Source organism: Bombus flavifrons, chromosome 6 (genome assembly GCF_040668555.2).
Source record: "Bombus flavifrons isolate JBK064 chromosome 6, iyBomFlav1_principal, whole genome shotgun sequence".
Classification (NCBI taxonomy): Eukaryota; Metazoa; Arthropoda; class Insecta; order Hymenoptera; family Apidae; genus Bombus; species Bombus flavifrons.
Window position 1 is genome coordinate 16,272,794 of NC_138447.1, and position 12,536 is coordinate 16,285,329.

The 12,536-nt window shown below is 45.8% G+C and overlaps 1 long non-coding RNA gene across 2 annotated transcripts in view; it reads right to left on the reverse strand.

Annotated features, from left to right (window-relative positions):
* Positions 1-12,536, reverse strand: part of LOC138181155 (uncharacterized) — a 263,147-nt gene that overhangs the window by 101,625 nt on the left and 148,986 nt on the right. The gene's annotated exons all lie outside the window — the stretch shown is intronic.

The following is a 12,536-nucleotide window of genomic DNA, read 5'->3' on the forward strand; positions in this document are numbered from 1 at the left end:
ATTAAATGCGACCGACCAGCCGCGCGGCCGTCTCGTTAACACGGCAGCCGTGTGAATATGATTAAACTTGAATGACAGGGCCGGGGCTTTCGCCCAGGAAAAATCTCCGCTTTCGTCTACCGATATTCGACTTCACGCTCGTCCGATTTGGGTAATTTTATTTGCCTTCATCCTCTCTCTATCGTGTTGCATCGTACTCGAAAAAAGGCATCATCGTGCTACGCGTGTAATATCGTCGTCGATGGTTCTTTGATTACAAGTTCCGACGTGATGGTTCTTTAGTTCCTTTTGCAACGATATCGTTCATGATCGTAAAGTAAAAGAGACAAAATTCGCGCTGGTTTTTTGGACGATTAACGACACCGACCCGAAGCAAGACAATCGTGCGAAGAAAGACAGCCATTACACCGGCTCTCGAAGAACCATCCACTGGGGGAATCCCTGTGTACACGCGTCGAGCAAAAGGCAGATCGTCCTGACAAGACAGTCTTTATCGTTTTCCACGAGAAACGCTGTCATCGCCTGTCTTGCAATTAGTCTCGACTGACGCGTTTTTGTCCGCCGTCTGGTAGACTCCGCTTCGCGATCCCGTGTCGCGTGTTGCCACGTTAGTTTTCCCTCTTTTCTTTCCCTCCTTTCTTTCCATGTCTCGCCATCGTGAACTCGAACGTCTCACTAGGAAACGAGTCGTGAACGAGGGCGAAACAGTATGCGAAAATCGCCTACGAGTGTGACACTGGCTACGAGGCGAGACTGCAAATTCGGCTTGGTATTTTTAACCGGGTGAGAATAGTTGCTTGTTACGCCGCGTTAACCCAGCCACGCCGATACTATCGAGGCATTAATTTACGTAAACGAGTGGAGTCGGCGTGGTTAGGACAACGAGGCGAATCTTAACGAGTTTGGCAGCCGGCTGGATCAGAACTCTGTTTGTTTCTAGAGAAACCGAAAGGGGAAGAGGTCGCGCTAAATCTATCTCTCCCTTCCCCGTCGGCTTTAGAACATTTTAATCATTCCCCGTGCCTTCGTGCAACGATTGCACCGATGAAAATGTTACTGACGCTCGGTGGATTCGAAACATCATGTAGATAGAAGGTTTGATTGTTTTTGGCGTAACTCCCTTCACCGCGTGCAAGTTAATTTAGTTCGCGATTCAATAGCGAGTGCTACGAACTAAAGCAGAATCCTACAAAATTAGGTAGGGTTGTAATGCAACTGCGTTCTAAACGTTCACCTCCACTGATAGAATCGAGAAAACCAGCCTGGAGATCATCGTGAGGTGTTTATAGTAAGTCGTTTTTTGGAAGCAATTTATTTAATCAACCTGATTTATTTTATTAAACGTATCATTGAAACAACCACCTTGTAACTTGCATATGCGTTTTCGGATTGATTTCATATTCTCTACTAAAACAATGATGACAGTCGTATTTCGTTACGGTGCGAATGAAACTCCGAAAGATATCACGTAACACATATGGACATAAATGTGTATACTATGGCAACTGTTCAAAAACTTTCGCGATCCGATGTACAATATCTTCCAGTTCGTACTTGATACTTCTCCTCGATTGTAGAACGGTCGTACCGCACGCGTTGTGAATCAAGGCGACCCGTATTTACGATAGGTCCCGAGAGATTAAATTCGTGGCGCATTATTATGTGCGACGCGGCCGTGCGTAGCAAATACGTCTGGATTTCGGGGTGCGAGTCGTGTGGATCGTAGACGCATTTGTATTCCAGCGGCAAGACAGCGAAGGCTCTCTCAGCAGGCCCACCTCTTCGAGCGGTGTTTCTCGATGCAAAACGATGGAAAACGATCAGCCCCGATTCCCATGACACGACGTAACTCGACTATACGGCACAGACAAACAGCCTGGGCAAAATGCGTTGCGTGAAGTTCCGCGAATCCATCGCGGGCCAAATGGAATTTCGCCTCCCCGAATTTCGAAACGCGAGTTCCGCTTGACGTACGATTATGGCCGGGGACCACTCGAAAACGTTTCATTCGCCAGGTCGAGTTAACGTATCGGACGTGTCCGCGTGAATTAGCACGTTCCGTGACGCGGCTTTATCCGGTCAATTTGAAAACTGCCGCCGCCGTGCACCGGCCGATTAACGCCCAAATTATTTCTTTATCCCTAGCACCCCAGTTACCGATAAGAGTAACAGTTTATGCTTCTCTGTGCGATAAAATAAAGTAAATTCGGAGAACGTTGGGAAAAGTTTTCTTTTGATTTTGTTTCGTTCGGTCGAGGCTGAGAAAGTGTCGTTAATCGCGTTTAGAAATAAACTTCGAAGCTTTATTGGCAACGAATCACTTGTATTATTCTTCTACCGAATCATTTCATAATCTTTGATCTTCGATTCAGCGAAAGACAGAATTCAAATTAATTTTGCCCTTATCGATCCTGTTGCGAAATTACTCTGTGGTTATAAAACATATAATATATATTCGCACACCACCGTATATATATTATAGCTTTGATACATTAATTAATTAGCTCCATGTATATTGAATTTCATATCATTTAATAGTACTTCGTTTTGTTAAAAAAATTTGATGCCATGAAAAATGTAACTTCTAAAAAAAAATGCTTCATTGTAAGACGAGGAAACGTACAAATATACTTTATAGCCACAACAATTCCCATCAGAAATCGCTCCAAGACGAGATAATAACTGATTTGTCAACTTCTTGCCATATAGCAAGTCTCCTATCAAATATCCAACATCTTTTGGACCTTTTTCTACCAAATATCTGAACCTTTCGTTTCGCGAATTTCTTTTTTCCGAACCATATACAAAAAAAAGAAAAACGCAATAAAAGAAGAAATAGCGGCTGACTCGAGATTCCGGATCTACGAGTATCGCGATAAATCGCGAGTGGATCATAAAGTAGAAAGAATTTCAGGTTGTATCCAGCGTTTCGCGTCAGAGAAGCGGCTTGAAGTTCGGTCTGCGCGGCGATTCGATTCGCGAACGTCGAGCCACGAACCAAGGGGGGACAATTAACGGCTCGTCTCCGACGAATATATGGACCGTTCGCCAGCCACGACCCACGTCATACGTCATGTCTTTCCACGGGCGTATTTCGGCGTAACGAGTCGAGTCGCACGCGTTTATTCGTGCGCGACGTGAGTAACGATCGGCTCCGCGCGCCGCAGCGACGCGACTCGATGCAACACGATGCAGCAGCCACGATACAAGCCGAGTTTCGGATTTCCACGGCCGTTTCGAGGACTTACCACTGTCACGGAAGGTACGAGGTCCAGCCACGGGTTGAAGGTCGAGTGGAAGGGCCGCGACCGGCAGCCATTCCGTAGGCTGTAGAGTAGCGCTGCGGGAATTGGGAATTTACGGGACGACCATCGACGCCACGTTAAAAGTGTCCACTGGCACGTCGTAATATACCTCATTACTCGCGCGCCACGAGAACTCCTGAGACTTCCATTCTGCACGAGTAAATCTGCGTCTTGGGAACTTCTTATCTTCGAATGCATTTGTCTCTTGTCCAATTTGCTTCGTCATCGATGTTCTTGAAGATTTTTCCTTCTGAAATTGGCCCTTCGTGTGAAGACATACCTACGATAGTGCGTCTCCGTTTGTTTCGAAAAAATTTTAACAGAATTCCTGTTGAAACCATTTAGCTGAAGTGAACTGTTATTATACGATCGGAAAAGGGTAGCGAGTGAATAAAATCGACAAATTTATTATTATATCCAGGATCGAGCAAGGAAGACACGATAAATCCACGTTTGGTGAATTTTCGTCACTGGATCGCTAAAAGGAAAAATTTTCGTACGAAGTAGTTGAAGAAAGAAATAATCTGTAGCTTCGAGGATGTAAGCTTTTTATGTGTAGATGATATGACTTGCAATAGCTCTGTACAGATACTACCGGAATTCTACTGTAATCGATCGATGCTGAAGTAAATTTCTTAAATGAACTCCGTATGAAGTCTGCACAGTGTTTTTAAAATTGTTTTAAAAACAATTGCAATCTCACATTCGCCTCATTCAATGTAATAAAGGAATTCAAGTTTCTGACCAGCTTGAAAAAGCAACCGTTTCCATACACCACTTCAGACACCTTACACGTATCTCCGGTTGAGAGAGCACGCGTATCAAATTAGCGAATGAAAAAACACGCGTGCTTTCGCGCGGCGTGTTTGTAATTCCTTTGTTTGAACATTACGGCGAAGTCGGTAATTGCGTAGGTTCACCGGTCGGATAAAAAGAGGCGGTCGGTTCGCTGGCAGAAATCTTCTCGGTACAGACGAAACTTCTTGGGTCGGGACGAGGGTTGTTTTGACAGGGGTAAGGCCTATTCAAATTATTGCGCGTGCGGCAACCCTCTCGAAGCAAAAGGGGTAAGCAAAAACCTTTATGCCGCGTTTCAGGTGGCTGGTGAATAAGTCGAGCAGGATTTTCGAGAATCCGCCCAGGCTTTCCCTGCGAATTATCCGAAACGGGTTACCAGCACCTGTCCACCGACCGAGGAAACCTGCGCTCGTTCTTCCCGCCAGCGATTTTTTTTCAAACGCGGTACGCTTCGATGATTTAAATGGCCACGTACTACTTGAGACGCGTATCTACGCTAACCAGAAGAAGGGCAAATAAACAGGCAAAAGAACGAGTATAAGACAAAGAAAGAGCAAAGGCACCTTCGTTTCGAGACAAAAATGCGAAAGAGCACTTTGTACAATCCAAAAGAGAAAGAGTACCTCCCTAAATTTCGCGAAGAAGCTCGGAGACCGACTTTCTGTTTTCTTCGAATCAAACGAACTCAGCCTCGTAGCGTGCCAGTCATCCTTGTAACGTCGATGAGTAATTAACAAATCATTAGGAAATACTTTTCTCTTAAATCTCCTCTTCTTAAAGCACAAACTATTCGTTTTCTTCTACCTCCCTTTTATTTTCATTTTGACGCCAGAAAGTGGAAAATTGATTATCTTCTACCGCCCTAAAGGTACTCTACGCTCTTCCTTCGGTAAATCCACTTGCTCATAAAAATCGTGAAATAGCGAGCAAAAATTCTCGCCATCGCATAGATCGAAAATTTTACAACGATGGAGTATCCGACAAAAAGTATCTATCGAACGTGAGTCTCAGAGAGAACAGATACCAGAGCACCTTTGTACCGTACCCAGTTCCACGATAGATCGGAACACGCCTTTGATGGTAGTGGTACGCGCCACGGCATGCAAAATATGCAGAGGCATGTACCCGCGATTCTGACGCACCGCTCCTTTGCAACTGGTCGAACGCTAATGACCTTAATGAGGCTGTTTTGACGCTTGTACGTCCAGCTGTTCGTCTTTCGATCCTGAGGCCTCTGGCACTTCTCGCTGGGTACAACGCTGTAACCGTATTGCTCGAAGTAATTGCCGCCCAGCCACTCGACTCTCATCTAATTGCGCCAGATTCCTTGTCAAGCACGAACCTTCGATATCGAGGCTGTGGCTGCAGGATGCTTTTTGATCGGGCGTCTGGCGCTTGTTGTTTTCGGTACCAGACCGCTAATGACCGATTATTCGATTTAAATTTCAGTTTTTATTCGTTTTTTAAATTTCTTTTTATACCTCTGAAGTGAAGTTAATTATAACGATGCGGTACGAATAGATAGGACTAAGGTGATAATTAATAATTACCATGACGCGATGTACACGAACTTTCTTGTCACACTTTTCAAAGAACCGTCATAAAATATAGGTTAGACTTCCTCATCGTAGTCATCATTACGGGTGGCAAGTTTCTGGCGGTCATTTATTAATTTCGCACGATACGAGAGCGAGAAAAGCATTAGGGCCGGGTCGGTCTTTTGATTCATTGTTCCCATAATCTTTTAGTGGCTGTAATTATGTGTTCCCCTGGTAATCGCACGTTCATTATCCGCGCGCGGTTCACGGCAACGCGCGATCCCGCGAGCGCGCAGCCGTACGCGCGGCAATATTTCGCCGTGGGTAATTGCGCTGTTAATTAAGTAAATTTCGCACGATTACTCTTTTCGGTTTTTCCTAGAATCGTAACTGACAGTTTTTAATTATATTTAATGACGCCGGTGGCAGTTGCAACGAACCCACTCGGTAACAGATAGCCCATGTGGGCTGTGGACTCTTTTGTGGCGCGCGCTCGGGCGCCGCCACGGACGAATTACCGCATCGGTTAATAGGCATGTAGCGTGCGCTTAAAGTGCCAAGATTATACTGCACCTACTCTTTTTTGCGACCCCGGGACAAATGGGTCAAAATGCATTATCAGAGGGTCGGTAGTGCATTACCGTGATAAAAGGGGGCAAAACCAAGAGCTTCGTAATAACATATTTTTTATAACGTTTAACGCGCTCCGTGCCGCGAAATTCACGTACTAGAGGGAAAAGGGGAGAAATAAAATCCACTAGGTAGACGGTGGCAGTAGAAAATGAAGCAAAGGAACGGTTGCTTTTAATCGTTCACCGGTCTTTAATTACCTGGTGAGAGAAAAGTTTGCAGTCCGCCCACGAGCTATTAGTAATATCGCGGTTGAAAATCGGGCATAGGAACTCGGTCGATGTCGTCGGGAACACGCGACCCTGGATTTCATTGAAACGCGTGTGCTGGTCCAATCTTTTTTGCGAATGTTGAACGACCCAATACGAAGAAAAGAAAAGGCGAAGGCAGGTGCTTTAGAACGTGAGAATCGAACGTGTTCGTTGGTCGAAATCGTTTTTCGTCGCACGATTCAACGCGACGCCACTAAATTCGCGATACAATGAGCCACGAGCTTGCATACTGGCGCGTGGATCTAAACGTTAAACTCGCCTAGAGATCGCGTACAAATGCATCGACGTTGAAATCTAGAAGTTGATTCGGTTCGTGGTACATCGATCGAAGAGGTCGATATAATCGGTATGGCCAATTAATCGTGCAATTAGCGGACCCTTTCATGCATCGAAAACTCGCTCCGTGTTTCCACAAGGTTGCCGACTCGCTTCGAGCTTTATGGAAGTACGATGAATTTGCAGGTAGCCTAAACGCGTAGGTAGTCTCCTCTTTGATATTGGAAGGGGACAATAACAGGCGTGGCACAGACGAACCGGCTAGCTGGGCGTCACCCACGTACGTATGCTAAATTTATGTTCTCTTGCATTGACTGGTATAAGGATCTAAGAGAAATCCTCTCTCTCTCTCTCTCTCTCTCTCTTCGATCCCTCTACGACCTGTGCTCGACCATACTGCGATGCGGTCGTCGATAATACGCTTAAGAAGCTCGTCGATCTACTTTTGTGTCGTGTAACGCGTTTGAAATCTCCGAGGAATTGATGGTGGCTTGTTCGGTGGAATTTTGTTGGTTGTGATAAGCTTATTTTATTCGTTATTAGTAGGCGGATGTTCGTCATATATTTGTCATATTTGTACAAAAAGTTTGTAAATGTTACAACGAGCACTTTGCTTTGGACATTTCGTATGCCTTTCAAATTATATCCATTTTATACGTTTCTACGGAAGTAAATTTCTTATAATTCCGTAAACGTATCTAATCATCGACGAAGGAATCATTTTTTTTCAATATTTCTTTTTCGGGCTATCAAGCTTACAAACGTGCCTCAAATTCTCCATCATCATTCGCGTGATTTTCGCCTTGTTTCACTAAACCATCGTTCATTCAAGGGAGGAAAACAGTTTAAAGGATGATCGCGTGCCTGAACAATTCACCACGAATTTACTACGATACTATGCAATATGCTAATAGCGCAATAATAAACACTTTACCTGCACGACAGCAGCGGTAAATAGGGGTTTTGTCTGCTCAAACACGATACTCCGCAATGGTTTCGTCCTGTACTGCGTATCTGCTGATTAGGAGATCGCTGATAAGGGGTATTGATCGCTTCGTTAGGCGACGTAGCAAACCAGCTAAGACCGCCTTAAACCTTGCACACATGAAACATACGAGAATATCAATGATTATCCCGTACGAGTGATAATTATTCTACGAACTGTCTTATCCATCTTCATGTATGTCATTGTCAGATACTTTATAAATATTTAAACACGACATCTGTCTTAACAGTGGCAAACGCCAATCTGTTAGAGCGATGTTTCCAAGGTACACACGGTGTTCGATTTAACACGTCCGCAATTTGTTTGCCAGGCGAACAGAAACGCAAACACGAGGTGAAAAAGGGGATGAGCCTACTTTGTTGCCAACTAGAATATCGGCCACCATTTCTGTCGCTTATCCAGCCGCGATACGTGGCCGATAAAATCGAAACTCGCGGTGAATAACGCGGACCTGAGCTGCCCGATCGCTCGACTATCTTCATCCACGGTCACCATTTAAAGTCTGCCACGCGAATTTACATGCTCGCGATGTTTGCGTCTGTTTCCTGCCTCTCTATTCCAGCTATTCAAAACAACACGTGCGCATGCTCCAGCCGAGAAGTTCTGAAAACGAACGTTGTTGCGAACTAAGAGACCAAAGGAAGAATCGTCGCAGAAGCAACGATAAAAATGTCGACGAGCTTATTTAAAAGACAGCGACGCCCGTTGGTTACCTTCGTTCCAAGAAAATTAAAAGGTTGAATCGTCGGTCTGAGATACTTGTACGCGTAGAAAAGTAAAAAAATGTAAAGCATGCACGCGAGTTAAAGATTTAGTTGAACCGGTTAGTCCGCGGCGAAAGGAAAACATATCGAAAGAAGGTAAGAATCGAGCAATAAAAAGGAACTAATTGTCCCACGTAAATACCGGCTCGAGGTAGGATTGATATGCGGCAGCAAGACGGCGCGGCGTCACGGCGCATTCCCTTTTTCATCGCGTCGTTGAATAGCATTACGAAAATGAGATCTCGCGAGGAAGAGGAAGATTTGCTCTTTCTGTTTTCGAGGGAAGAAAACGAGTAGACAGAACGAAAGGGGCGGAACCTAAAGTGGAATGGCCACGGAAAGGAATGGCTCACGGTGTCGTCGTACGCGAAGAGTAGCGACGATATTGCCGGCAATAACGATAATAACGATGATAATCATAATAGTAGGAAGCAATGCGGCATGAACAATGTGTTATTCTTCATTACCAAAGGTCTGAGTCCGGCTCCGAATGTTCTCTCGTTGCAAAGTACGCGGTGAGGCTTGAAAGGGGAGCAGAAAAAGGGGCGCAGGGTCGCTGATCATTTAAACTGCGAGGAGAAATCGCGGGAATGAGATTGAAATGCATTCAGCTCGTTCGCGGCCACTCAGGCGTTCGCCTGTTCTTCGTTTATTCGTCAAGCTCCTTCGGTTAGGACGGGTAAGAAAGAAACGTCGAGACGTCGACGAGGTTGTAGGTAGAAGGAAAAGCTGCAACCAGCAACTGCAGACTGCCAGCTTCCGCATAAATATATGCCGTATTGTGCTTGCTGTATTTACCAAAGACCTCCGTTGGCTCTGTCGTTATTGTTCTCCGGCGTTGATTTCCTCTGGAGAGCTTCTTCGAAGGCGAAACGGGAAACGGGCGACGAGCAGAGCAGCTAGTTTGATTTTCTTTTCACGCGATTCTTCTCGTCGTTCCGTCGTCGTTCTCTGTTATGCAACGGCGGACGCGGACCGAAGCGGAAGTGGCGTCGAGAGTACCCGGTAAATGAAACGATCCGGCTAAAACGCTTTCACCGGATCCCAGTGTTTGTAATTACATTCGTTCCTGCGCGACTGTAATAAGCATTTATTGTTTTTTTATACCCTGTACAAGATGGTCGAGATCGCAGCTGCTAGTGGATACGTATTTCGACAACCGTCAGACTTCCTTCGTACAGAATACTTTCTTCTCTTTCAGTCTGTTAAATGAAACATTGAACCGTTTAAAAGATTTTTCTTGTGTTTAGAACAAGTGATCGTAAGTTCTAATCAATATTACCACTCCAAAGCGTTCAATTTGTATCTTTATAAGCTCCATTATTCGCATGTGCACACACATGAATCACCTTACAATACGTTTCACTTTCGCGCGGCGCAACTGTATTGTCAAGAATAATAAATTAACATTAACCTTTAACCGCTGCCTTCAACACCCAACCAATCTAGCAGCCAAACAGTAATACAAGCCGTCTCATATCCAAGCTTGTACAACGATACGTACAAATTGATCCTATTGAACCACTCAAACGTTAATTCACTTCCGTCATTGCCGAAATAACAGCCTGACGTCGAATGTCAGTGAACTCTGGAAGATAGTCGGCAGTCGGGTCCCTTCGTGCTCGTGTACATTCCCGCGGCGAATTAGCCGCGATTTCCGAGAGAGATAGAAACACATCGTTGGAAGCTGACCGGACGAAAGCTCGAAGGTGCGCGTGCAGAGAAACAGTCGCGGCGGAATTACACAGCAGAAGAATGCGGTGAGAGCATGCATTACGGTGTGGTTAAGAGGGCATGTAACTAATTTGCTAAACTGGGCTAACGTCGTAATAAATACACTCCTGTAACCGTTCCCACCGGTCGCTTCGTCTCGCTCGTGCACACCCTCGCCGCGAAAGAAGAACCGTCAGGAATGCAGCCCGACGCTGCGCCTCCGCCACGTGTCACCGCCATGTCGACGCCAGTACATCTATAATGCGATGCAGTTCTTAACGTTCGCCGCGATTTGCCGCTGTTGGATGTTGCTACTTGTTCGAGCACCGGCAAACAGAATAGGTGCAAAGACGACGAGCCAGTGCTCGAGAAGGTTTCTCGTAATTTGTAAATTGCCGGATCGTGTAAGTTCGGCGTGTTGGAGATTCGAAGACAAACAGGTTTACTCGTTCCAAGTATCTGTAATTTCGTACGCATCAATGAAACGAAAAACCTGGCAGAGTACGTAGCATGCGATTATGCCCTGCTAACTACTTGTCGTTACGAAAATTATACTCAAGGTAGAATGTGTAAAGGTCAATAGCGGAAAACGGTCATTTAATGTTATTTTAAGTATACTCGAGTGCCACTGGTATAGATGTTTATTTTAGGCGATTACGTTTATTTGACACTGAGGAATATCGTAGACGATCCTCAAACTCGAACCAGGTGCTACTCGAACGCTTGTTATTCGTCGTTGGCGAAAAATTTTCGTCGCGACTAGACGAGGCAAAACCAGAATGATCCGAAAAACAGACCGGCTCTGTTCGACTAATCGTTGTGAATCAACGTCAAGTCACCGGTCGGAATCGACCACCATCTCCTCGGTTTCTTGTTCGACTCGGTAATGGAGCCAGAACCAACGAAAGAATGGCAGTCGGTTGGAAACCAAGGACGCGAAGGGTTTCTCGAGCGGCATTTAACCGAAAGCAGCGAGAACACGATCCACGATTTCGCGATCCTGAACGTGCTCTGTCGAGGCTGCGGGTCGACGAAGGATCGAGAGGTGGCCAGGTGAAAAAGAACACCGCGGCACCTCGTGACGCCGGTGCCTGGCTACAAAAGAGGAGCCGCGGGCGGAATGGAATGGAACGGAATGCCAGCGGCGTGTGAATTACATTCCTGACACGAGCTAAGCACAACCCGACATCCCATAGACCCACCTTACCGAACTTCTTCTTTCTTTCTTTCCTTCAGCCTCGACGTCCAGTCTCTTCGCAGTGTTACGCCAAAGGAGGATGCTCATGACGCGACCATCTCGCCTCGATCAACGACTTTTTGTCAGACATCTCCTTCGCGACGGTGGCCCGATTCCCCGTAGTTGTCCTACGCTTGAGTTCTACTTGAGACAGGATTCTGCTGAACTGATCGAAGTAAAACCTCGACGACACGGTCGCAGAATTAATTGACATTTGGCGAAAATAAGGAGTGGTTTGTATCGAATCTCGTGTAACATTTAACAATGCATACGTATCTATTCGCTGATTCCTTCCTTGTTCATATTTCTTTCGCGATCACTGGTCTCGCTTGGTATGTGACTGGAGAACTCGTTGCATGGACATTACGAACTCGATGTATCGCTATCGTTGCCTTGATAGACAACATCGTACGACCTATTACGAGAGAAACGAGTTTCCTCCAACACGTCGAATCAATAACGGATCCTATTCGGCGATAAAATCTAATAGACAACTAGACACGATTCGACATGCGAATCTCCACCGAAGGAGTTCTGTCGAACGCACGGGTCTAATCGAAAAGATTGTTTCGCGCCGACAGATATAACGAAAGCAACTGAAACAGAAACTACTTTTATAGGGTAGTAAACATGTCCCAGTTAAGTAATGTTAACGCAATGCCTGGTTGCACGGTTGAGAGTGCTAGACCGTGTAACTGGTACACGGGCAATAACGAATAGTCAGCCGAGGATCGACGTATGAACGATCGCACACAGCTCGCAGATGTACGCGTATGGGTGGCCGCGAACGCGTTCGTTGTGAACCTGACGATTTTCTGGTCGGTGTTATTGGTAGCCCGGCGACAGCATCGATAATTGCCAATCATTCGTAACAACCGCTAGAAATATATTGAACGTTGGTGCACGGTGCACGGTGCACGGTGCAGCCGGCTGGCCGGTTGTGTACACACGATATCATCGTTTGTTCGCCGATCGGTTTCCACGGTGGTCTGGTAGG